This window comes from Bubalus bubalis, chromosome 12, assembly GCF_019923935.1.
Source record: "Bubalus bubalis isolate 160015118507 breed Murrah chromosome 12, NDDB_SH_1, whole genome shotgun sequence".
Taxonomy (NCBI): Eukaryota; Metazoa; Chordata; class Mammalia; order Artiodactyla; family Bovidae; genus Bubalus; species Bubalus bubalis.
In genome coordinates this window covers 80,544,682-80,572,616 of record NC_059168.1, presented here as the reverse complement: position 1 = coordinate 80,572,616, position 27,935 = coordinate 80,544,682, and the positions used below count along the sequence as shown (strand labels likewise).

Here is a 27,935-nt window from a genome sequence, read left to right as displayed (position 1 = left end):
TGTTACTGTCAGTGTTCAAGATTGTTGTCACCTGGTGTATCAGTCTCCTACTGTTGCTACAGCAAATTGCTACCAACCGAGGGGCTTAAAACAACACAGATTTATATTCTTGTAGTTCCAATGGTCAGATGTGTGACATGGGTTTCACTAGGCTAAAATCAGAGTGTCTGCAGGGTTGTGTTTCTCCTGGAGACTCGTAGAGAATCCACTTCCTTGTTTTTTCTACCTTCTAGGGGCTATTGGCTTTCCTTGACTGATGGTCCCTCCTCTGTCTTTAAATACAGAAGAATGGCATTTTCAATTCTCTGCTTCTGCTTATGTTCTCACATCTCCTCTGACTTTTTTAAGGACCCTTGTGATTACATTGAGTGTGTGTTAAGTCACTTCAGTCGTGTCTGACTCTTTGCAACCCCATGGATTGCAGCCCGCCAGGCTCCTCTGTCCATGGAATTCTCCAGGCAAGCATACTGGGGTGGAGTGCCATTTCCTTCTCCAGGGGATCTCTCCAACCTAGAGATCGAACTGGCATCTCTTGCATCTCCTGCATTGGCAGGTATATTTTTTACCACTAGCTCCTCCTGGGAAGCCCCATGTTTAATGCGTAAAATGTGTACAATTTGATGAGTTTGGGCTAGACATATACCCACTACACCATCACCACAATCAGATAATGAACCTATGCATCACCTCCAAAAACTTTTTTGTGTCCCTTTGTGATTTGTGTGTGTTTATGTGTGGTTAGAACACTTAGCTTGAGATCTGCTCACCTTAACCAGTGTTTAAGTACACGACAGTGTATCATTAACCACAGGCACTAAGTGTAAGCCCATCTCGAGAACTTAGTCATCTTCTGTAACTGTGACTTTATCTCCATGGAGCAGCTTTCCATCGCCCCCTCCCCCATATCTGGCAAACTCCATCTATTTTCTGCTTTTATTAGTCTGACTGCTTTAGACACTTCTTAACCACAGAATCATTTAACACATGTCCTTTGATAACTGACATCTTTCACTTAGTACAGTGTCTTCCAGGTCCATCTACATTGCTGCATATGAAAGGATTTCGACCTTTGTTAAGGCTCAATAATATTCCATTGCATCTATATACCTCATTTTTCTTTATCCATTCATCTGTCAGTGGAGAGTTGAGTTGCATGTTTCAGTTTTTAAAATAAGACATTTTAGGGAGCATAAGGCAGATTTCATATAAATAAAATGTGAAATAAATAAATACATGCTAAGTAAAATGTGAAGCTTCAAATAGCAGCCCCTGAGCCTACCAAGGCCACAGGTACTCTCTACTTCGAAGTGTACACTGGTGGCCGATCTGAGCCTCGTCCCCCCACGTGCTCAACCAGGTCGATTGTCTCATATTTGCCTTTTTAGAAAAGGCCTCTTCTAGGCAGAGTAAGTGGGTCACTGACAATATTAGAATTGTCCTATCCTGACTCCAATCTCCTGCTTCTTTTACTTCACCAGCTGCATTTCCCCACCTGAAAAAGGAGTGACTCATTCATTCACTGAGTCAAGGTTTACTGGGCACCTGCGATGACCTGGAACTGTACTAGACACCAGAGATTTGAAGATGAGTTAATGTCAGTCTTTTTATTTTTTTTTATTTTTATTTTTTTAATTTTATTTTATTTTTAAACTTTACATAACTGTATTAGTTTTGCCAAATATCAAAATGAATCCACCACAGGTATACATGTGTTCCCCATCCTGAACCCTCCTCCCTCCTCCCTCCCCATTCCATCCCTCTGGGTCGTCCCAGTGCACCAGCCCCAAGCATCCAGTATCGTGCATCGAACCTGGACTGGCAGCTCATTTCATACATGATATTTTACATGTTTCAATGCCATTCTCCCAAATCTTCCCACCCTCTCCCTCTCCCACAGAGTCCATAAGACTGTTCTATACATCAGTGTCTCTTTTGCTGTCTCGTACACAGGGTTATTGCTACCATCTTTCTAAATTCCAAAGTATGTATTTAGTTGTTTGGCTGCACCAGGTCTTAGGTGCGGCACGCAGGATCTTCCATCTTTGTTGCAACATGTGGAATCTTTTTAGTTGCAGCACGCACACTCTTAGTTGCAGCATGTGGGATCTAGTTCCCTGACCAGGGATGGAACCCGGGCCCCCTGCACTGGGAGCTCGGAGTCTTAGCCACTGGACCACCAGGGAAGTCCCTAATGTCAGTCTTTTTTTTTTAATTTAAAATTAGATGCAGTCCGTAACTCTTCAGGAACACAGGGATGTTACTGGGCTCTTCTGGCATGTGGTTGGTGCCACGCAGGGTCCTGTTGGGGGTGTTAAGAGGGCGGGGAGGCAGAGCAGTCCACCTGGCTTGAGTTCAGGCTCCCTATGTGACCTGAGTCCTTGAAGTTGTGTAGGAAAATGCCAGGAGGTAAGAAAGCATCAGAGTGAAAGCTTTCCATATAATGGGAGAAGCGTGGAGGTGTGAAACTACATTGGGAGGTACGTTGAGAAGTATTGATACAAAAGTATATTTTACTAGAGTGGAAAGTGTTGATCAGGCGGGTAGGGCACCGCTGTATGAATGGTGTAAACCTTAGAGAGGTGAACAGCCCCTTTTAAGTAGTTGGTTCTGGCAGAGTGTGTGGACAATGGATTGGCGAAATGAGAGGGGCGGGCTGGAGGCAACAAGGTCAGGAGCCACTGACCAAGTGACCCAGCTGGGAGGAGGGCAGGGCACTGTCTCTTCCCTCAGGAAAGTCCTTGAACCCCCAGGGGATTGCCCTGTATGGAAAGGTTTCAGGATAGAGGACTGTCTCTGGCTTTGGCATGGGCTCCCTCCCCTGGAGGAGGGCATTGCAACCCCCTCCAGTATTCTTGCCTGGAGAATCCCATGGATGGAAGAGCCTGGTGGGCTATAGTCCATAGGGTCGCACAGAGTCAGACATGACTGAAGCGACTGAGCACGCATACACCCTCACCCACAGATCAACCCTATTAATTAAAACCAAGGAGCCACTGGAAAAGTGCAGTCATCTCTGCTTTCCTGGAAAAGTGGGCAGGTAGGAGGTAGGTGAGTAATGTGCTGGTCATGATACGTTCTTTTGAGAAAAAGATTTTCTCACCCACCATTGTCTTTCTTCTGGTAGCATTACAAAATAGATTCCAAGCCTCAGAAATCAAAGAGGGTGTATAGTAAAAAAAAAAGCAAGATCACACAGTGTTTCCTTGCTTGTGATTAAAAAAACAAAACAAAACTCAGAGAGTAACTCTTGATAAATTCAGGAAACATGTAGAGTGAAATGTCTCAATTTGAACTCACTGAAGAAAGCTTATTTGAATTTTACATGGTTCCTAAGGAATGCAATTATAATCCTCTCACATCTAAGGGTAAGAGAATATTTGTGTCATCAGATGCTGATGAGTAGAATAAGGCAAGTTAATATGAAAATATAATAGACTTGTGTTATATAATGGTGAGTCAGGAGCAGTCTGGTCATTTTCATATACAGGAATGAACTTGATGATGGATAGTTTTCTTAAAACAATATCCAGCCTCTCACTTAATAGAGAATCTCTTGCTGAACAGATGGCCCTGAAATAATCAGTGGTTTCCAGGGAGGCTACTGGTTCTTAGGTTCAATTCTTCTGGGAAGACCAGGAAAAGTCAGAATGCAAGAGGCTAACCTGAATAGGTGAAGTCCTCATTCATTCTCCTCACTTTTTCTGAGATGCTTTCTTACCTCCCCCTTTCCCCTACTTATGACACAAGTCAAACCCAGAGGCATCCCAAACCATCAACCTCTTCTAGCTCATCCCTTAATCCAGCACCAATCTTACCTCTAAACATAGAAAAATCTTCCATGAATCCTGGTCACCTATATATTTTTTTTAACTATGTATTTATTTGGCTATTCCAGGTCTAGTTGCGGCATGTGAGACCTTTTAGTTGTGGCACGTGGGATCTAGTTCCCTGACCAGGGATCGAACCTGGGCTCCTTGCACTGGGAGTGTGGAATCTTAGCCACTAAGCCACCATGGAAGTCCCCCTAGGCATCCATATTTAATGCATAGTAAAGCAATCATTTACCACTAAGTTTTTGTTTTCTCCCAAGAGTTTAAGGATACTTTAGCATTAGAAAAATCTATAAATACTTTATAATATAATTACACCAAAAAAATTTTTAAAACATCATCTAAAATAATAACTGAGGGAAATTCTTCAATTTGAGCAAGGTTCACTATCATAAACCTTAATTGGTATCATCATCTTTAATAATAAACATTTATTAAAGCCAAGACTGATGAAGGGACATCCATGATCTTTGGCTGCTGTTATTTATTTTTGTTATGGAACCCCTCCCCCATTCAGTAAGATAGGATATCAGCACTAGTATCATAAATTAAGAGATATAATTATTAAGGGACCATGTCCCCCCAAAACAACTCCATGAGTATCAACAGAAAAATTTATATTAATAATGATTAATTTTAAATGACCTAAGTTAAAAGTATAATAGTCATCACCTTCCCTATATACATTAATAATTAATCAGAAAACATACCAGAAGAAAGGTAACAATTATAATAGCAACAAAATAGAACACCTAGAAGCAACCTATTGAAAAAAAAGTGTGGGACTTGTATGATGAGGGACTTAAGCCTAAAGTAAATGGAGGGAAACTCAATGTTCCTGGACAACAAAATTACATATTATAAAGATATCAATTTTCCTGTAATTAAATGTCAATTTTAAATGATTCTAAGGTCATCTTGGAAGAATAAATAGCTGAGAGCAGCTAACTCTTAAGTAAGTGGGATACTTGTTCTCTCAGATATGAACACGTTTCATAACTTCAGTAATTAAAACAGTATGGCACCAGTGTCCAACACAGAAAAATGGCAGTTAGGTCGGAAACAATGCCTCGCTGCATAAAAATGTCACATGTGTTCAGATGCCATCACCAACTAAAGACTGCTGGGACATTTGTCAGTTTTTTTGTTTTCTGTGGGGAGATAGTAGAAAAGAAATTCAGATCTTCTCCTTCCATCCAGCATTAAATAAATTCAGGCAAATGAAAGAATTGATTATTTAAATTAAGTAATAAGAAAAATAAGGAAATAGAAAAGTGTTAGTCGCTCAGTCATGTCTGACTCTGTGACCCTATGGACTGTAGCCCTCCAGGCTCCTCTGTCCATGGGATTCTCCAGGCAAGAATACTAGAGTGGGTTGCTGTTCCCTTCTCCAGGGGATCTCCCTGACCCAGGGATCGAACCCAGGTCTCCTACATTGCAGGCAGATTCTTTACCGTCTAAAGAAGGGTCTGTTAATTATCTGCATGAAGGGCCATTTCTAAAAGTAATGGAAAATATATGTTGATTTGTTTACGTACATGTAGTTTGACTACATATAAATTAAAGATACTGTCAATCCAGAAATGCCCCACGCTAAATTAAAGACCAAAAACCAAATCTGCTGTAGAAACACCTTGCACTGAGTTACAATAAGGACTAAAGTTGTTGATCAAAAATACCGATTTCTGCAAGGCAACTTTTGAGAGAGGATGTGCTCAAGTCTGCCAGAGGTTGGGAGAGCAGTGTTGATTTCACTGATACGTGTCAGACCCAGTGCTTTTGGGAAGCCAAGCCTCGCTGTGGACAGATACCTGCAGTGTGTGATGATCAACTGGGCTGCATTTACCTACTGGGTAAACTTGGAGTCGTCCTTCTGCCTCCCTGTGCCTTTTGCCTCCTGTGGAAAATGACAAGTGTGGGATGCAGAATAATGCTCCCCGAAAATGTCCACAGCACCATCACTAGAGCCTGTGGATATGCTACATTATGTGGGAAAGGAGAAGTAAGGTAGTAGGTAGAACTAAGATTACTAATAGGCTCACCTTAAAATAGGGGGAAAACCTTGGATCATCCAGGTGCCCAATGTAATCACAATGGGTCCTGAGAAGTGGAAGAAGGGAGCTAAAGAGGAGCTCAGAGATGTGTGATATGAGGATTCCACTGCCCATTGCTGGCTTTGAAGATGGAGGAAGAGGCCACAAGCCAAGGAATGTGGACATCCTATCAGTTCAGTTCAGTTCAGTTGCTCAGACATGTCGGACTCTGCAATTCTATGGACTGCAGCACGCCAGGCCTCCCATCACCAACTCCAGAGCTTGTTCAAACTCATGTCCATCGAGTTGGTGGTGCCATCCAACCATCTCATCGTCTGTCGTCCCCTTCTCCTCCCACCTTCAATCTTTCCCAGCATCAGGGTCATTTCCAATGAGTCAGTTCTTCACATCAGGTGGCCAAAGTATTGAAATTTCAGCTTCAGCATCAGTCCTTCCAATGAATATTAAAGACTAATTTCCTTTAGGATGGACTGGTTGAATCTCCTTGCAGTCCAAGGGACTCTCAAGAGTCCTCTCCAACACCACATTTCAAAAGCATCAGTTCTTCAGTGTTCAGCTTTCTTTATGGTCCAACTCTCACAAATATACATGACTACTGGAGAAACCATAGCTTTGACTAGACGGACCTTTGTTGGCAAAGTAATATCTTTGCTTTTTAATATGCTGTCTAGGTTGTTCATAAATTTTCTTCCAAGGAGCAAGCGTCTTTTAATTTCATGGCTGCAGTCACCATCTGCAGTGATTTTGGAGCCCCCAAAAATAAAGTTTGTCACTGTTTCCATTGTTTCCCCATCTATTTGCCATGAAGTAATGGGACTAGATGCCATGATCTTAGTTTTCTGAATGTTGAGTTTTAAGCCAGCCTTTTCACTCTCCCCTTTCATTTTCATCAACATGCTCTTTAGTTCCTTTTCACTTTCTGCCATAACGGTGGTGTCATCTGCATATATCAAGTTACTGACATTTCTCCCAGCCATCTTGATTCCAGCTTGTGCTTCATCCAGCCTGGCATTTCACATGATGTACTCTGCATATAAGTTAAATAAGCAGGGTGACAATATACAGCCTTGATGTACACCTTTTCCAATTTGGAACCAGTCCATCGTTCCACGTCTTGTTCTAACTGTTGCTTCTTGACATGCATACAGATTTCTTAAGAGGCAGGTCAGGTGGTCTGGTATTCCCATCTCTTGAAGAATTTTCCACAGTTTATTTTGATCCACACAATCAAAGGCTAGGGTCAAAATTAGGGTTAGGGTTAGTCAATAAAGCAGTCAATAAAGCAGAAATAGATGTTTTTCTAGAATTCTCTTGCTTTTTCTGTGATCCAACAGATGTTGGCAATTTGAACTCTGGTTCCTCTGCTGGATTTAGAAAAGGACATCCTATAGAAGAAGGGGAAAAGGGCATGGGAATGGACTATCCTCTAGGGCTTCCAGGGCACCAAAATCACTGTGGTTGGTGACTGCAGCCATGAAATTAAAAGACACTTGCTCCTTCTAAGGGAAACTCTGACAGACCTAGACAGCGTATTGAAAAGCAGAACATCACTTTGCTGACAAAGGTGTATATAGTCAAAGCTATGGTTTTACTAATAGTTAGATACAGGTGTGAGAGTTTGACCACAAAGAAAGTTGAGTGCCAATGAACTTTTGAATTGTAGTGTTGGTGAAGACTCTTGAGAGTCCCTTGGACTGCAAGGAAATCAAACCAGTCCATCCTAAAGGAGATCAGTCCTGAATATTCATTGGAAGGCCTGATGCTGAAGCTGAAACTCCAATCCTTTGGCCACCTGATGTGAAGAGCTGACTCATTGGAAAAGATCCTAAATGCTGGGAAAGATTGAAGGCAAAGGGAGAAGAGGGCCACAGTGGATGATATGGTTAGATAGCATCACCAACTCAGCGTTTATGACTCTGAACAAACTCCAGGAGATAGTGAAGGACAGGGAAGCCTGGCATGCTGTAGTCCATGGAGTCTGAAAGTTGGACACAATGGAGCAACTGAACAGCAATGGTGACAAGGGCCCCCAGACGGGAATGCAGCCCTACCAACACCTGGCTATTAACTGAGGGAGACCCATGTGACACTTCTGACCTCCAGAAGTGTAAGATAACATGTTTGCCTTGTTTTTAGCCCACAACTTTGAGGTGCTTGTTATAGCACCAATAGGAAACCAATGCAACAAATAACATATGCATGCTAATTCGATTCAGTGGTGTCCGACTCTTTGCGACCCCACGTACTGTAGGCCCCCAGGCTCCCCTGACCGTGGGATTCTCCAGGCAAGAATACTGGAGTGGGTTGCCATGGCTTCCTCCACGGGGTCTTCCCACCCCAGGGATCGAACCCACATCTCATGTCTCCTGCATTGGCAGGTGAATTCTTTACCACTTGCACCACCTGGGAAGCCTGCAACAAATAATACTTCAATGTATGATTAAGATATTTTCAATAAAAGCACCTATGTGAAATGCTAGTATGGTGATTGGCATCCAGATGCTCAATTGAAAGCACTGGTTGCCTTAACAGAGCAGCTATAATGAGGCTCAGTAATGAGATTTCCTGAGGAGTCTTGACTCCTTGACTTATAATCATGAAGTGTTTCTTTTTTCCCCCTTACAATCCCACATAGTAACCATGCTACTCTACCCTTTGTAGTAGTTGCTTTGACAGCATCTCGGCAAGATTCCCCACATTTGCAGTAACTTTGGGTTATTAGGATAGACTCATTTCAGGTATTTAGGACTCAGTCCTATTCATTAAAAAAAAAAAATCCCATCTCCATCTCACGTCTGGTTCTCTTTCCCCTGCCCCACTCCACGGCGTAGGCTGCCTTGTCTGTAACCTCAGCTTCTTGTGACGGGAGTGGGAAGTTTCAATGATCAGCTCTTGGCAAAGTGCTCGTCTTTCCTCTACCATTATAGCTCCTCTCCCCCTTCAGTGCATTAGGGCAGGGAGAACATAGAGAAAAGGGAGTCCTCTCCTAACTGAACTGGTTCTGGTTACATCCTCTCCTTGGCTGATCTAATCTAACCCATTGTCTCAGGATCCTTGAAGGATGGCCGAGGCTCCCTGAAGGATGGCCGTGACTCCAGTAGGCTCCCCCAGCAAGAGCAGAGCTTATGACTCTGCGGTACCCTCTAAGCCCTTGGATTTCATGCTGCTTTTCTGTGAGGTCAGGGTTTCCTGGTGGCTCAGATGGTAAAGCGTCTACCTGCAATGCAGGAGACCCAGGTTAGATCCCTGGCTCCAGAAGACCCACTGGAGGAGGAAATGGCAACCCACTCCAGTACTCTTGCCTGGAAAATCCCATGGATGGAGGAGCCTGGTAGGCTATAGTCCATGGGGTCGCAAAGAGTCGAACAGGACTGAGCGACTTCACTTTTTTGTGAGGAGTTGGGTTGTGTTCCCCATCAGCCACCCCCAGGCTAACACTCGGGCTAGTGGGCGCCTGCCAGATCCATTGTCTAACCCCCTTAGGAACTAAGAACTGGAAAGGGGGACCTGAATGAGGAACCTCCAGCCTAGTCTTTTTCGACCACATGGTAAGTCTCCAGGGCTCCTTGATCAGAAGCCTGGGGGCCACTAATGAACCGCCTACACAGCATTCATCCAGGGAACAAGATGCCAGCCTTTGCTTTATGCAGGACCTGATGTTCTTTTATAGTAACCCTCCTGGAGCTATTTTAATTAAGTTGTGTATTTTTATATTTTCTCAAAATAAAAACTGCTTTTTTTTTAATCAATTTTTTTATTGAAGTATGGCTGATTTACAAGTTGTGTTAATTTCTGCTGTACAGCCAAGTGATTTGGTTACACTTCTACATATATTCTTTTTAAATGTTCTTTTCCATTGTGGTTTATCACAGAATATTGGCTATCATTCTCTGTGCTATACAGTAGGACCTTGTTGTTTATCTGGTCTATAAATATATATATTTATACATATATAAAAGTTTATATCTGCTAACCCCAACCTCCCACTCCATCCCTTCCCTGCTCCCCTGCCTCTTGGCAACCATCAGTCTGTTCTCCTTGTCCGTGGTTCTGTTTCTATTTCATAGATGGGTTCATTTGTTCAATCATATTTTCGATTCCACATATAAGTGATATCCTGTGGCATTTGTCTTTGTCTTTCTGACTTACTTCACTTGATATAATCATTTCCAGTTGCATCCATGTTGGCTGCAAATGGCATTATTTCGTTCTTTTTTATAGAGCCACCCACTTTGATGGTGAGGAGGGGAGGCATGGCAGGAAAAGGGATCAGGCTCTCTCAGCTACCCGGGAGACTATGGTTGGATGCAGGATGCATTCTTGGATTAGCACCTTCTCATAAACCCCCCTCAGCATATGGCTGACCCCAACTGCCAGCAGCTCTCTGAAGCTAGAATGAGAAGTGCTTAGCGCCTCTAATTCCCAGTTTGGGCCGTGGGCCACAATTCCAGGACACCAGGAAAAATTGTCACTGGCTAGAAGCTTCATTGACTTAGAAGTACCAGAAAGATTCATCAATGTATTAACATGATAAGAACTCCAGCACTCCTATGCCAGCCCCACTTCCAACTGACCATTGCCAGGGCCTGCTGGGTCCCCCATGCCTTCACAGAGACTCAGGATGAGTGAGACCCAAGCAGCGAAAGCCGTAAAGGGATATTTTGTCCAAAACCTACTGTTCCTGGCCTACCCCAGCAGCTCCACCCTCATTCTGACAACACTGCCTAAAAACAGCTTCAATGATCAGGATGCAAACCCAGGGCTGCGCATCTCCAGACTTGGCTCCCTTCAACTGCACCACTGCTGTGTGGCTGCCTCGGGTTACTGGAGGAGCTTAGAGGAGCACCCCTCAAACACTCATACATATCACACATCAGACAAAACTGTAATTGCTCCCAGGGCTTCTTCAGTTATTCATTCTTTCAATGGGGCACCTATCTTGTTCCCTGTTCTGTGCCTTGAGGGACACAAAGATAGAAATGACCACTTCCCCCTGGAAACAGACAACCTGCCTGTAAAATAAGATACAATAGGGTAGGAACCCTTAGAAAAGTATAAATAAAATGTTAGGAAAGCATACATCCAGGATAGAGATTCTTTTTTTTTTTTTTTTTAATGTTTTTAAACATTTATTTGGCTGTGCTGGGTCTTAGTTGCTGCATATGATATCATTTAGCTGTGGCATGTGAGATCTAGTTCCCTGACAGGGATTGAACCTGGGCCTCCTGCATTGGGAATGTGGAGGCTTAACCACTGGACTATCAGGAAAGTCCCCCAGGATAGAGATTCTAATCTGAATCAGCAAAGGCACAAAAGTATGAGCTGAGGACAGCCTTGCATCATCTCTGTCTCTCTCTTTCTGTATTTGTCTGGGACTAGCACTGTGTCTGACACATATTGGATACCTAACATTTGTTAAGTTAACTTATCATTGGAGGCATATGGAGAATTTGAAAAAAAAAAAGATAATAATAATTCAACATGTCTGAGTTCCAGCAGAGAGAGAAGAGACTGTGAAGAGAGATCTGGTACCCTATTTCAAAGGCTTTAGGATGCCGTGTGTGGGAGTCAGCCCTGTTTCCTCTGGGCAAGAAGGGCAGAAAAGATGTTCAAGAGATACGAGAAGCTGTGAAATGTGTGGCTTTGAAAATACTGCCCTTGGGTAGTGATTAAAGGCAAGAGGTGTGGCAAAGGAGTTCTGTTCGAAGGAAAGAGATTTGTGAGGGCTGCAGTCATCTGAGTCTTCAAACGTGGGTTTCAGTTTGTTGGAACATCTTTTAAATGGTGTTGTCAACCAAAAAAAAAAAACACACACACAGCGTAAGAGATGTGAGTTATGTTTTATTCAGGGTCTTACCAAGGACTGTAACTCAGGAGACAGTCTCTCAGTGGGTCTGAGAAATTGCTCCAAAGACACAGGGGAGGAGCCAGTATATGTATGAGTCATTGTGGTTAAGAAATCCATATGGTCAAATGTACATCTTGATAAAAGATGACCGCTAATCACAAAGAACATATATCTCAAGTTAATGACTTTAGTGCTTTTTGAATATGTTGTCCTTCATCATCTGCTGGAGTTTGCTCAAACTCATGTCCATTGAGTTGGTGATACCATCCAACCATCTTATCCTCTGTCACCCCCTTCTCCTTCTGCCCTCAATCTTTCCCAGCATCAGGGTCTTTTCCATTGAGTCAGCTCTTCGCATCAGGTGGCCAAAGTATTGGAGCTTCAGCATCAGTCCTTCCAATGAATATTCAGGAAGATGCAAGAATCTAGGGTCATTGAAATTCTTTCTGAGATATACATCAAACTAGGTATGGGGCCTTTTCCCAATGGATAGAGAATCCAGTCCTGTTTTTTCCATCCTCAATTCCCCTCGGGAACACTGTACCTGGGTTGTGACTTTACCCTTTGTAAAACTGGGTGATGAGTGACACTCTGTTCATTTTTTCTTCACAGTTTTAAAAGAGAAACTCAAAGTCCTCAAGCCCTGGAACAGGCTAGCCACCTCTGGGTGTGAGGGAGGTTGCCCCATAATATCCGAGGTCCTTGAGTTTGGAAGGTCAGGGATGGCCCTTGGACCCTGGCAGGTGGACCCTGAGCTGGGTACGAAGCTTGGCCTCCTGCCTGGTCTGTGGCCCCATTGGTGTCTTGAGGGGCCAGGGCTCAGGAGCCAGCTCTCTGTCCACCGCCCCCCAGGCGCTAGAAGACACAGCCCCCCACTTGCATCCTCATTCTCTCGTCTGTGCCACCTGTTCAGATTCTGCCTCCCCCACACTCACAGAGCGTTGGCTCTTTCTTGTCTGAACTTCAGAACTTCCGGCTCCTGAACCTCTGCCTTCCACATGGGGCTCAGCGCCAAAGCCTCATCCTCCTCCAATCATGCATTTCTCTTGGATGTCCGCCCACCTGGCCCCTCTCCCAGGGACCCAGCCTGGGGATCCAGAGCTGCCCCCTCCTTCAGTCTCCTACCTCCCTTAGGCTGGGTTTTCAGGCTGTTATTAGGCCCCTTGATGATCACGATGATTTAATGAAAGGCTTAGAGCCAGGCAGATCTAGAATCCAATCCCAGAGCCTCAGCTGCCAGGCCTTGGGCAGGTCACCAAATCCTCCTCTCTATCCCTGTTATATGGGGCAGCATCTTCCACCTCCAGGGTCAGTGAGAAGATGCAGTGAAATGCTTACATAAAACACCTACCCTAGGAGGTGGGCCAGAATTAGCACCACTTCACTTGGCTCAGAAAAGGCCTTTTGAGCCACCCCTACTGAGATCTAGGCTAGGGCAGTTCTCCAGAGAAAGATATATTTATTCCCAGGGCAGGATTTTCTAAATTCCTTCCCTGTGTATGCACCTCGGAGTCCAACAGAACTGACTTACCTGGCAGTGGGTTTAAGCTACCCCTGGGAATGCCAGCCCAGAGTCCTTCTGGGCTGGGGGACTCATTTCAAGAGCTCAGTGCCTCCCCTCCACTCTTCAAGGCCTGGGGAGCTGGCTGTTCACACTCCAAGAGCCTAATCATTTGGGCAGACATCAATCAGCACATGGATGCTCTTAATTCTTGGATAGGAAAACTCAGAGATGCCAGCTCTCTGTGAATGAATGTAGCAGCTCAAAGAAACCTCAGTCAAAATCCCATTAGGTTTGCTTTGTTTAGTTGTTTTTGAACTTGACCTAATTATTTTGAAGTTCCTCTTGATGAACGTATTTTCAAAATAATCCAAAAGAGAAGAATAAAAGGAATGCTTATCGTGTATTCAGTTCAGTTCAGTTGCTCAGTTGTGTCTGACTCTTTGCGACCCCATGAACCACAGCACACCAGTCCTCTCTGTCCATCACCAATTCCAAGAGTCTGCCCAAACCCATGTCCATCGAGTTGATGATGCCATCCAACCATCTCATCCTCTGTCACCTCCTTCTCCTCCTGCCCTCAATCTTTCCCAGCATCAGGGTCTTTTCCAATGAGTCAGCTCTTTACATCAGGTGGCCAAAGTATTGGAGTTTCAGCTTCAACATCAGTCCTTCCAATGAACACCCAGACTGAGCTCCTTTAGGATGGACTGGTTGGATCTCCTTGCAGTCCAAGGGACTCTCAAGAGTCCTTTCCAACACCACAGTTCAAAAGCATCAATTCTTTGGCACTCAGCTTTCTTTACAGTCCAACTCTCACATCCATACATGACCACTGGAAAAACCATAGCCTTGGCTAGACAGACCTTTGTTGGCAAAGTAATGTCTCTGCTTTTTAATATGCTATCTAGGTTACTCATAATTTTCCTTCCAAGGAGTAAGCGTCTTTTAATTTCATTGCTGCAATCACCATCTGCAGTGATTTTGGAGCCCAGAAAAATAAAGTCAGCCACTGTTTCCACAATTTCCCCATCTATCTGCCATGAAGTGATGGGACCAGTTGCCATGATCTTAGTTTTCTGAATGTTGAGCTTTAAGCCAACTTTTTCACTCTCCTCTTTCACTTTCGTCAAGAGGCTCTTTAGCTCTTCTTCACTTTCTGGGTATTAAAGTGTATTATAATCTTGCAGTAATTCAAGCAGCAAGCTATTAACAGAGGAATAGACTGCCTGACAGGCAAAGAAACAGAATAGCAAGTGCAAGCATAGGCCCCAGGATATGGGGGAAATGTAACATTTCAAACAGCCAGGGAATAAATGGACTCTTCATTAAATCATATAAAGTTTGTCTCTTCATCCTATTCACACAACACATGTGACTGTTCAAGGGTAAATGAGAGAGAGCATGAGAGAGAATTAGAAGAAAATATAAAGGAATATTTTGAATCTCAGTGTGAGGAAGGCCTTTCAAAGTATGACTCCCAAACCAGAAGACAATTAGAGGAATACTGATGGATCTGACTACCAAAAAATTTAAATGTCTGTGTAGAAAAAAAAGAAAATTATAATCAAGTTTATTTATGATTTCCCAAAGGAAATACAAGAAATATTTAAGTGGACCAGGAATCAGAGAAATGCACAAACACTTAGATAATAAAGTGATATCCTTTTTCTTCTTCTACTAGAAGAGAAGAGATGAAGGAGAATGTTCATACCCAATTTGACAAAGATGGAGGATAAATTAATGCTGGTTAACTATTGGAGTGTCATTTGGTATATGTGTCAAAATTAAAATGTGCGTGCTCTTTATACCAGCCATCTATTTTAGGAGGTAACCAGATCAACCAGGGCTTCCCAGGTGGCTCAATGGTAAAGAATGCGCCTGCCAAAGCAGGAGCTGCGGGAGACCTGGGTTTGATCCCTGGGTTGGGAAGATCCCCTGGAGGAGGAAATGGCAACACTCCAGTATTCTTGCCTGGGAAATCCCACAGACAGAGGAGCCTGGCGGGCTGCAGTCCATGGGGTCACAATGAGCTGGACACAACTGAGCACGCACACATAGCATATAGATCAATTTTATGAATAAAAAAAAATTCACCAAGGTTTTGGTGACCCTGATGTGTTAAACAATTACCCAAGAGTTAAGGAGCTTCCCTGGTGACTCAGTGGTAAAGAATCCACCTGCCAATGCAGGAGCCGAGGGAGACACAGGTTTGATCCCTAGATCAAGAAGATCCCTCAGAGAAGGAAATGGCAACCCACTCCAGTATCCTTGTCTGGGAAAATCCATGGACAGAGGAGCCTGACAGGGGTCAATCCATGGGGGTCACCAAAGAATCAGACACAACTTAGCAAAGGAGCATGCCAAGAGTGAAGACTTGATTAAAGAAATTACAAAACATATTGACCATGAAAATGAGGGTCATATATTTAAAGCCAGTGGCATGAAAAGATTTTCATGGCATATCACTAAATAAATAAACCTAGGTATTAAAGTGCAAATATACTTGTGTGTGTAGGTGCTGTGTGTGCGAACTGTACACAGGCATATACATAAGCAATGGCTAGAATAAAGAAAAGGCTTTCTGTGTGCCTGATTCACTTCCATATCTCCAACACATGAAACATCGTAGTGTTCAGTAAATACTTGCTGAATCAGTGAATGAGTGAACTATTCCGAACGGCTCTCTCTAAGTGGCAGAGTTTTGGATAGTTAGTCCTTAATGACTATGTTTTAATTTTTTTCTTTATAAAGGTGTTTTATCTTTATGTTCAGTTCAGTCGCTCAGTCATATCCGACTCTTTGCGACCCCATGGACTGCAGCACACCAGGCCTTTATAGTCAGAAAAATTGCTATTTTCATTAAATGAAAATAGAAATGCTTCTTTAAAATCAACAACAAATCTCCTTCAGTTAGACATCGAGCAGATCACTGTATGGAGAAGAATTCTAAAAGAAATGTGGAATGGAGCATGTGAAAAATTTGTCTTGGCTCACTTCATATAAAGTTACGGCAGAACTGAATACGACAGATCTGGTGGAGGGCTTCACCCATTAAATTGATGAAGAACTAGATATTGAATATCCACTGTGTTCCAGGCACTAGAGATACATAAATGAGTCAGGCACAGTCCTTCTCTCAAGTACCTCATAGTAGAGTCGGAGGCAGGCACATAACAGGTCAGGACAGTGACGAGTGGTGAGTGTCCTGTACACAGTGATACAGGCTGGGCTCCATCACTCCTCAGAGGGGAAGCTTAGGAGGGCAGAATGTGGGCTCTGGGCTTGAAAGGGAAGAATGATCTGGGAAGACAGCTCAGAGGAGGTGACCCTTGAGATGAGTGGCATAGGCCTAATGGGAAGTAGCCAGGAGTGAGAGAGAAAAAGGATATTCCTTGCAGAGAGAGAGAGAGAAGTTTGAAAGAACACTTTGGGAGGATTTCCATTGGATCATACAGGCATGGAATGCCCAGAGGGTGGCCTGGGAAATGAGACCAGAAAGATGGCTGGACCCAGGTCCCAAAGGGTGACTTTGTTTCTGGGGCTGTGGGATCCTGTGGTAGTAAGAACATCAAAGAGCTTTCAGTAGAGATGTGAAAGGGTTAGATTTACTTATGTACTAGTTCATTCCAACAGCAGTGTGGAGGCGAGACCCAGGGTCCGCCCATGGATGTGAGACCAGAACAGCGGCTCAGGACCACGTGTTCAGAAGGGCCTGAGCTTGCTTTAATGTTCCTGTCGCCATCTTGAAATCCTTAATCACTGTTGAACAAGGGACTCGCATTTTCATTTTACTCATGCGTGCCTGCTCAGTTGCTTAGTCATATCTGATTCTCTGAGACCCACATGGACTGTAGCCCATCAGACTCCTCTGTCCATGGGATTTCCCAGGCAAGAAAACTGGAATGGGTTGCTATTTCCTCCTTCCTGACCCAGGGATTGAACCTGCATCTTCTGTGTGTCTCCTGTATTGCAGGCAATTTCTTTACTGGGCCCCACAAATTATGTATAAGGTCCTGCCGAGATTAGAGGCAGGCTTCGTGTTTCAGTGGATCATAGTGGGAGGCCATCCTGGCTTCTGTCTCTCCCTCTCTCAGCCATTGTATTTAAAGGTCTTGTCAACACATTTACAAGATAGGAGTGACAAATCAGGGGGCTATGAGTGGCCTTACCCAGACCCGTGAAGATGCCCTGCAATGCAGAAATAAGAAACCTGAGTCCAAGGCTCACTGACTGTGGCCCCTTCTCCTGTCCTGCCATCCTCATTTCTCCTCTCTGTGGAAATTGGGATCAGCCCAGCAAGAATGGGCTCCCATATCACTGCAGATGGTGACCGTAGCCATGAAATTAAAAGGTGCTTGCTCTTTGGAAGAAAAGCTATGACTAACCTAGGCAGCATAGTAAAAAGCAGAAACATTACTTTGCCAACAAAGGTCTGTCTAGTCAAAGCAATGGTTTTTCCAGTAATCGTGTACGGATGTGAGTCGGACTATAAAGAAAGCTAAGCACAGAAGAATTGATGCTTTTGAATTGTAGTGTTGGAGAAGACTCTTGAGAGTCTTTTGGACTGCAAGGAGATCCAACCAGTCCATCCTAAAGGAGATCAGTCCTGAATATTCATTGGAAGGACTGATGCTGAAGCTGAAACTCCAATCCTTTGGCCTCCTGATGCAAAGAACTGACTCATTTGAAAAGATCCTGATGCTGGGAAAGATTGAAGACAGGAGGAGAAGGGGATGACAGAGGATGAGATGGTTGGATGCCATCACTGACTTGATGGACATGAGTTTGAGTAAACTCCGGGAGTTGGCGATGGACAGGAAGGCCTGGCGTGCTGCAGTCCATGGGGTCACAAAGAGTTGGATACAATTGAGCGACTGAACTGAACTGACAGCAGAATGAGGTTCACAGCAGGCACTGAAAGAGAGGGGGAAGACAGGTATTTTTGTATATTATTTTTTCCCTCCCCGAGGAGCACAGCTACCAAAGAAGAGAAAATGGTTACCTCCCTACTTTAGGTCATTTTGTGCACCTACCCCACCCCCATCCCCTCCCCTCCTGTCCGCCCCCGCCCCATGCCTTCCTGCTGCACCCATGCTCTGTTGCAGTCCTGCTACAGGGAACTGGTCCCAAAGCCAGTGCTGGCTGCCAGCTGGATCTGAGTGTGTGGGAAGCTCACTGCTACCCACCCCCAGCTCCTTTAAACACACACACGAACACACACACACACACACTCATGCCTATGGCTCTGGGCACATCAGGGTTTGTTTTTTGTCACCATGAGGGTTCCTTCCACACATCTCAGCATGCACTAGCTGCTTAGAAACACACCCTTGGGCCGAACTGGGAATTAAATGGTTCTCTAGCTGCTGTAACCGCAGGTGCCCCATGGGAGAAGGAGGGTCCCTGGGAGGGACTCGAGCTGAGGACAAGGCTGTGAGGAGGCCAGGAGGACAGCAGAGACAGGACAACTGAGGCATGGGTGCTGAGCCATGGCTCTCAGGGGCCTGCTGGAATGATGGTCCAGAAAACAGAATCCCAACAGAAAGCCGTGGGCAGTGGGGAAATGGCCCGGATGCTGATAACAGGTGGCAGGCAAAATGTACAAATTCATAAATATATGCTGATGGGATTTGCCTTGGCAGGATGACCTGGGTTCAGGTCATTCGTCCTCCACACTGGTTTGTGGTTCTTGCCTTTGGTGCCTGAGTGACTGCTTGGTCATGTCCAACTCTTATGACCTCATGGACTCCATTCCATGGCTCCTCTGTCCATGGAATTTTCCAAGCAAGAATACTGGAGTGGGATGCCATTTCTTCCTGCAAAGGATCTTCCCTACCCAAGGATTGAACCTGCATCTCCTGCATTGGCTGATGGGTTCTTTACCATTGCACCACCTGGAAAGCTCTTGCCTTTGGTGCTTAAAGTCAAAATTCTCTCCCCTAAGAGTCCTCCTGCCTCTCCCCAGGCTCTGCAGGTAGCTTTCCCAGGTTCATACCTCCACTCTGCCATTTCCTGTGTGACCTTAAGAAAATTACTTAACCTATCTGTGCCTCAGATTTCTCATCTGTGGGCACTACCTCATAGGACCGTTATGAGAATTAAGTTAAAGCAGGTTATTGTCCAGTCATTCAGTGGTGTCCGACTCTTTGTGATTCCATGGACTGCAGCACACCAGGCTTCCCTGTCCTTCACTGTCTCCTAGCTTGCTCACGCTCACGTCCATTGAGTCAGTGATACCATCCAACCCTCTCATCTTTGGTCACCCCTGCTCTCAATTTTTCCCAACATCAGGGTCTTTTCCAATGAGTCAGCTCTTCACAGCGAAAAGGACCTAAACTGAGGTCCAGCTCACAGAGGTGGATCAACCTGTGATCAATTACACTTCTCTGGGATAAAAATGGTTTGTGGTTAGAGATGGCACAAACTGTAATGTAGAGTCTGAAACACAGGCATGCATGGTTTTGAGGGCAGGAGGAAGAGGTGTAAGCTACGCTTTATTTATTTATGTTCTTTAGTGTCTTCCATGTACCTGACACGGTCCAAAATGCTTTACATAAGCTAGTGCATTAGCCACTCCTGGGATTGGTCTCTTCACACCTGAAACTGAGGCTCAGAACACAGCCACTTCAGAGGTGGACTGGGGTTTGATGTGGTCACTGTGGCTTCAGAGCGGCACTCTGAGGGACCCTGACAGCTGTGCTGTCTCTCCTGTTACTTTTCTGAGAAGAAAAACAAACACTGGTCTCTCTCTCGGAGGGTCAGGATTTGTTGCTGGAGACAGCGCCTCCCCAGAGTGACAGCTTAAAACACTCTGCAAATTCAGTGGCTTTGCACCATGGCACTCCTTGTGCATGCACCCAGAATGGGGAAATATCAGCCAGCGTTTTGAGGAAATGGGAGATGTGACCAAGGTGAGAAGGCATTAGACACTGGATCTGGAACAAAGTGCCACCCATCAGCAAGAGACCCAGAGCAGCTGGCGGAGAAGCCTGCCGTGTCTGAGGATGGGAAGGAAAACCAATGACTGGGCTTGAGAGAGCACAGCTTTCCTTGTTAACACACACACCCCTGCTTCTCTGACCAAGAGAACGCTTCTGCTATAACATACATCATCACAAAGTTCATTTAAAGCAGTAGCCTATATTTCTAGAATCTAGGTAATTAAAACACATTCTAGGTCTTCCCTGGTGACTAAGTGGTAAAAAAATCTGCCTGCCAATGCAGGAGACATGGGTTTGATCCCTGAGTCAAGAAGTTCCCCTAGAGAAGAAAATGGCAACCAGCTCAGGTATTCCAGATTGGAGAATTCCATGGATAGAGGAGTCTGGTGGACTGCAGTGCACAGAGCTACAAAGAGCTGGTGGACAGGACTGAGCAACTAAACAACCCCATTTATAAGCAGAGAAGTTGAGGTGCTGAGAGCAGAAATGATTCTGGTGCTCCACGATCATCTGTAGACCCTCCCCCTGGCCCCTGGCTCCCATTCCCATGCCCCATTCTAAGGCTGCTGGTGGGTGTTTTTCAACGCCTCCTGCCCCGCGTGGACTCCCCTCCCCTCCCCTAGGGGAAGGCCTGCAAGGCTCTCCTTGGGAGGTTCTGCATCTTTACTCATGAGCCTGGGGGTAGGCGGGGAGAGGGAGGGGCCTGGAGCCTTGGTAAGTCTGCTCTCTGCTTTCCCTGCTGAGAGATAAATATGGAAATGTGAGAGAAGAACTTCCCTGTCTGGAGTCTGAACTGCCACCTCATCTAATGCCTAAGCACCTCGGGCCAGAGGAGGTAGCTTCTGGCTCTTTAAGGCTGAATGGCTCAGTGTCTTTAACTCCAGCTCAGTGCCCCCTCCAGCCTTCCCCCAACCCCCAGACAGGATCACCCAGGCAGACTGATGCAGCTGAAGCAGCTCATTCACAGGTGCTGGTGCCATCTCACATCACCATTGCTGCACCCCCCCGCCGCCCCATACCCCCTGCGGGCCCTACCCCCAACACCTCCACCCCCCTAAGCCCCGCCAGCGATGCTGAGCAGTTAAGTCAAGAAGCCTTGGCTCTGGCCAAAGCCCATGATCCTATGCAATCTCTGAGCTACAGAGCCCATCTGGAGCTTCAGAAGTTCTGCTACCTCACCCGCCAGGCTTCTCTGCTTCTCTATCAGACTAGAATGGACTCAGATGTTCTACTGTTGGTACATGGTGAGAGTGAGAGACAGAATTGGGATTTTTGACCTTTCTGGTGTCTGTGTTCCTACGTGTTAGATCAGAGGCAAGTAGCTTGGTAAAAAGTGTAGCCTCTAGAGTGAAACGAGTTCAGTTCTGCCAATAACTAGGTGTGTGATCTTGGGCAAAGTAACATAATACCCCCTTTGCCTCTGCTGACTCGTGTCTGTAATGGGTTGGGAGTGGTACTTCTGTCAGAGGGTTGTTAGAGGATTCCGTGGGGAAACACTGGCACTGTGCTGAAACACACCTGGCACGTAGGAAGTGCTATAAAAGTGTTGTTAATTAAATCAGCATCTTTTGTCAAGTATAATGTTGTCGATTATGCAGATTTAGAATTACAGGGGTTGATAGACCCTCTCGGGCTGATGGAGAATCAACCCCCTCATTCTACACGAGAGGAAGCAGGCCCAGTTGCTCAGACCCTTCCCCAACATCAGTGTCACCTTCAGAACTTGGACTCCGCCCCTTGTCTGCGATGGGCTCACACCCTGCAGGAGATAGTTAGAGAGTAAAACCTCTGTGGTCTGGCACCCTGGAACCCCAGTGGCTCCTGCCCTTTGGCCTCATCAGGGTGGGAGGATTCTATCGTGGCCCCCTACTGGCAGACTCTTCAGAGATTTCCCCTGTACCCTGAGATCTAATCTTTAAATAGATCCTTCTAGACAACCGAGTCAAGAATCAGATGGCCTTTGCTGGGGTTACTCCCCATGGAAAGGAGGATCAAGGAGTCTGGATTTGGGAGGAGAAGCTGCAGAGGCAGGTTCCATCCCAGGGAACTCGGTCCAAGAGCTGGCTCTGCAGCAGCATGAGAAGCGGTGCAGGTCTGACGCCCCGGCTTGGCTGCTCTTCTGTGTGGGTTTCATGTTCCTGCTCTTTGTAATCTTGAGTCCTGACTCTTGGTGCCTCTTTTGTGTGTGTTAGTGGCTCAGTCATGTCCCACGCTTTGCGATCTCATGGACAATAGCCCACCAGGCTCCTCTGTCCATGGAGTTCTCCAGGCAAGAATACTGGAGTGGGTTGCCATTCCCTTCTCCAGGGGATCTTCCTAACCCAGGGATCGAACCTGGATCTCCTGCATTGCAAGCAGATTTTTTACCAACTGAGCCACCAAGCCCAGTTCCTCTTTTGGCCCTTCTCAAATAAAGCCTTGTTCCCACAGCAGGTTCTGGACTCTGGGTTGTGGTAAAAAGGAACTCCTCCTGGAATCAGCAGTCCAGTGAGATCTGGAAATAGGGATCTGGGGTTTTTCTGTAGCAGTGGAAATCTACTGCTATGGTCTGTTCTGGTTTTTTCATTCTTCCGCTCCGGGGCTGGGTTGGGAAGCTGGGATATATTGCTGCCCTAGGGGGCGAGGGAGAGCCTACACTTCTTAGAATTTCTCCTGTTGCAAGAATTATTTGCCTCAACTCAAAATCTGGCCACAGTTTATGCTTTTCTGCATCCCTTTTGGCAGTTAGACTAGCACCTGGCACATCATGGGTGCACTTCAGTTCAGTTCAGTTCAGTTGCTCAGTCGTGTCCAACTCTTTGCAACCCCATGAATCGCAGCACGCCAGGCCTCCCTGTCCATCACCAACTCCCAGAGTTCACTCAGACTCACGTCCATCAAGTCGGTGATACCATCCAGCCATCTCATCCTCTGTCGTCCCCTTCTCCTCCTGCCCCCAATCCCTCCCAGCATCAGAGTCTTTTCCAATGAGTCAACTCTTCACATGAGGTGGCCAAAGTACTGGAGTTTCAGCTTCAGCATCGTTCCTTCCAAAGAACACCCAGGACTGATCTCCTTTAGGATGGACTGACTGGATCTCCTTGCAGTCCAAGGGACTCTCAAGAGTCTTCTCCAACACCACAGTTCAAAAGCATCAATTCTTTGGTGCTTAGCCTTCTTCACAGTCCAACTCTCACATCCATACATGACCACAGGAAAAACCATAGCCTTGACTAGACGAACCTTTGTTGGAAAAGTAATGTCTCTGCTTTTGAATATGCTATCTAGGTTGGTCATAACTTTCCTTCCAAGGAGTAAGCGTCTTTTAATTTCATGGCTGCAATCACCATCTGCAGTGATTTTGGAGCCCCCAAAAATAAAGTCTGACACTGTTTCCACTGTTTCCCCATCTATTTCCCATGAAGTGATGGGACCAGATGCCATGATCTTCATTTTCTGAATGTTGAGCTTTAAGCCAACCTTTTCACTCTCTTCTTTCACTTTCATCAAGAGGCTCTTTAGTTCTTCTTCGCTTTCTGCCATAAGGGTGGTGTCATCTGCATATCTGAGGTTATTGATATTTCTCCGGGCAATCTTGATTCCAGCTTGTGCTTCTACCAGCCCAGCATTTCTCATGATGTACTCTGCATAGAAGTTAAATAAGCAGGGTGACAATATACAGCCTTGACATACTCCTTTTCCTATTTGGAACCAGTCTGTTGTTCCATGTCCAGTTAGTAGACGATTATTGACTAATCGTTCCATTTTTTCGATTCTAGTGTCCTCCTCCTTAAATCCCAAAGATCCCAGCCCAGCAGCCAATTCTCCCCCTGCCCAGTTTTCATATAAACAAAGACTTTGAAAAAGCTTTAAAAACACTTTGCCAAAGGTCCCTCATTTAAGAAACTGCAGAACTGATACTCAATCCCAGACCCATCTGATCCCACCACCACGGCATACCACCCTTCCTCCTCCATGGGATCTGTTTCTCTTGTTCATTTCTTGGTCTGCAGTCAGACCTTTTTCTTATACCTCAGGTGGCAGAGATGGCATTACATCTGGAGCAATTTGTGGCTCCCCTGGTGGCTCAGATGGTAAAGAATCTGCCTGCAATGCAGGAAAAACTGGGTTCAGTCCCTGGGTCAGGAAGGTCTCCTGGAAAAGGGAATGGCAATGCACTCCAGTATTCTTGCCTGGAGAATCCCATGGACAGAGAATCCTGGCGGGCTACAGTCCATGGGGTCGAAAAAGAGTCAGACACGACTGAGCAACTAACGCTTTCACTTTCGCTGGAACAATTTAGGCAAAAGTTATGGATATGTCAGCAATGACAGACGGTAAAAAATCGAGGGGCACATTTTAGAGTTGGGAGGGAGACTTCTCTTTCCAGGAAAGGGAGGACACAGCTACTGAGGTGGTGGCCCTGTATGTGTTCATTTCTTACAAATGAGTTCAACTGCCACAGACAGAACTCCCCATCTCAGACAATCACTGCGGTCCCTGTCACCAGCTGAGCTGTACAGCTCTCTCCTCAGAGTTACAGCCTTGGTGGCCTGCGACATTATATTAATAGAAGGTTTTAATTGAGATGCAGCCAGGCTGAGCATTCTCGTCATGGTCACCATGACACTGTGAAATGAATTGGGCCTAGGGTGAAATGGTCATTGATCTTGAAGAGACTACTTTATTCTAGGAGGAGTTCAGGAGGTGAAATAAATAAGCAGTTTCAGATCCACTGCAAAATCTGCTGCTCTACCCACTTCAGTTGGAATAATTGAAGAGACTGTGAGATGAGGAATCCTTTTCCAATTTTCCCCCACATGACCAGCTTTTCACTGAGCATCTTCAAAGAGCCTCACCCCTTCCTCAGTTTCAAAGATGGGTTTCTTTTTAAATTGACAAAATTGTCTTCTTTCTAATATAGTAGACTGACTTAAATGGAAACATGACAATTGACTGTTGTGTAATTTACTATTGTTGACCCCCGTATTTTGTAATAAATGCTAACAGTAGACTGCTTTATCCTGGTGGTTCAACGTTAGTCAACAAGAGAAATACTGGAGGAAATCCCTTGTCCCAAATCAAGATGTCATTGAACCAATTTGTAATGTGAATTGGGTATTTGGGCAGAAGTAAAGAAAGTTTATTTTTATTTTATTTTATTTATTTTTTGAGAGAGAGAGTTTATTTTTAAAGTCTGAGTAACCAGTGAGTGGGCTTCTCAGGTGGCTCAGTGGTAGAGAATCTGCCTGCCAACACTGGAGACCCACGTTTGATCCCTGGATTGGGAAGATCCCCTGGAGAAGGAAATGGCAATCCACTCCAGTATTCTTGCCTAGGAAATCCTATGAACAGAGGAGCCTGGAGGGCTACAGTGCATTGGGTCACCAAAAAGTGAGACACGACTTAGTGAATAAAACAACAACAATAGATATATTCACCCTTCAAAGTCTGATCCTGTAATTAGGCTATACCAACAAAAGGGGCCACACTCACTGGAAAAGACCCCGATGCTGGGAAAGACTAATGGCAGGAGGAGAAAGGGCGACAGGGATTGAGATAATTGGTTGGCATCACTGACTTAGTGGACATGAGTTTGAGCCAACTCTGGGAGATGGTGAAGGACAGGGAGGTCTGGCGTGCTGCAGTTCATGAGGTCACAAAGAGTCAGACACGACTTAGCAACTCGACAACAGCCACACAAGGGGGCAGTAAATTAACAAATCCAAATTCATGACAGTATCACCCATTTGCCAAAATCATTTTCTTTTCTCCTTTTTTAAAGATTTCACTTCTAGAATCAGAAAAAAATAAATAAAATGTGATCGCTGAAAGAAATTTTGAAGCTTACCTGATATATGCCGTCATTTTATATCCAAAGTGGCTTGAGTTCAGTTACAACTAGATACCCTGCCACAACCCAGCATCGGCTCCTCTGCAGCGAGTTGCTTCCTTTATCCACGCTAAGCATTTATAAAGCATTTATCAAGCATCTGCAGGATAACAGATCCTAATCTAAAACCAGTGAAGATGCAATTAAGAGCAAAGCATCGTATTTCCTTTAACGAAGAGGCGATTCTGGCTTTACCCGTGGTGTGAATTCTCAAATGGGGGAGACCGGAACATTAGGCAGGATTTCCGCTGCCTGTGTCTGGTTTTCTATAAGAAGGTCAGAGAACTTCCCCTGGGCCTCATGACCTTCTTGGGGTGATATGCCTATGGAGGGACCTGGTCGAGGACATAAATGAAAATTGCTTCTGTGACGCAAGGGGCAAAACCCCTTTTCTAGGAATTTAATTCAGGACTAATTTTCTTCTCAAATAGATGCAGCTCAAGAACCATGAGCTAATAGTGGTTGTCTCATAATAAAACCTGGAGTCCTGAGGGACCCATAATGTAAAAAATGGATATTGTCACCTAGAGGACAAGTGGAGAGGCAGCTCTGAAAAGTGACCTCAGGATCTGGGTGCCCCCCATGGGGGGCAGGGTAGCGGGGCTGTGTCTTTAATCTCTTTCCAGAGAGCCCAAATGTGGAGGGCAGCTCACACTTTGGGCTGCATCTACATTTGATTGGTTATGTCTGTTTGAGGGCAGGGACGGGTCTTATATTTTACTCTTATTCTTCTTCGCTGCCCCTCACCCTCCTTCCCTCCCACACAGAGCTCAGCATGAAGCCTGGCACCACCCCTGGCTTTTGGGAGTATCTGTTGAATGAACATCTTGGCAGAGAACAGTTTAGGGATCCACCGTTTCTGATTAAGGGGAAATATCTCTCTCCTTTTCCCCTGCACATGACCAAATGCACATACTGCTCTGATGATGATTCAATCCTCGTGAATCATCGGCTGAAGCAGTAATGGGGATGACACGATTTAAGGCCAAGTGGGAGCCTTCTTTAGCAGAGCTGACTTAAGACACGCTTCGGAACACATTTCAGGCCTTCCCTGGTCATTGGGTGGATTTGCTGCTGTATCCTCAGGCTCAAAAAAGACCTGCTGTGCTGAGCCATATGTTCATCTGACACCTCCTGTGTGCCTGGCCCTGTACTAGATGCCAGAGATCACAGTGGTGGGCGAAAACAGGCCACTCCTTGCCTCCATTTAGCTTATGGTCTACTAGGGGAGGGGCTTCCCTGGTGGTTCAGGGGTAAAGAATCCACCTGTCAGTGCAGGAGACACAGGTTCAGTTTCTGGGTCAGCAAGATCCCCTGAAGAAGGAAATGGCAACCCTCCCAGTATTCTTGCCTGGGAAATCCCATGGACAGAGGGGTCTGGTGGACTGCAGTGCATGGGGTCACAAGAGAGTGGGACACGACTTGGCAACTAAACAACCTCAACAACTGCTAAGGAAGACGGGCCTTAGTCAAGCAAGGCCATGAACATTTCTTCACTGTGATGATAAATGTAACCGAGGGTGGGACTCAGTGATGTGCGTGTGTATAATGGGAGCTTCTGATGTTGGCTTGGAGAAGACTTCAAGGTCTGAAGAAGAACACAGGCATTACCTGGGTTGGAGCAGAAAAGGAGCATTGCAGACAAAGAGAAAAACATGGCAAAGGCTGCACAGCTGTGGCTGAGAGCTCAGTAAGGTCCCAGGTAGCAGGTAGTGAAAGAATCCCAGAGGGCAGAGGAGTGGACCAAAAACGACACAGAGGCTTGGGGGTAATTTTGTTCCTTGTCCTGAAAACAGTTAGATGCTATTGACGGTTATGGGAAGTGAACAGGAGAAAACTTGGGTGTGAAAAGTTCCCTCTGGACGTGTGATGGTTTGTGGGTGTGA

The 27,935-nt window shown here is 45.4% G+C and overlaps 1 protein-coding gene across 1 annotated transcript in view; it reads left to right on the top strand.

Annotated features, from left to right (window-relative positions):
• Positions 1-27,935, top strand: part of VSNL1 (visinin like 1) — a 120,590-nt gene that overhangs the window by 78,302 nt on the left and 14,353 nt on the right. The gene's annotated exons all lie outside the window — the stretch shown is intronic.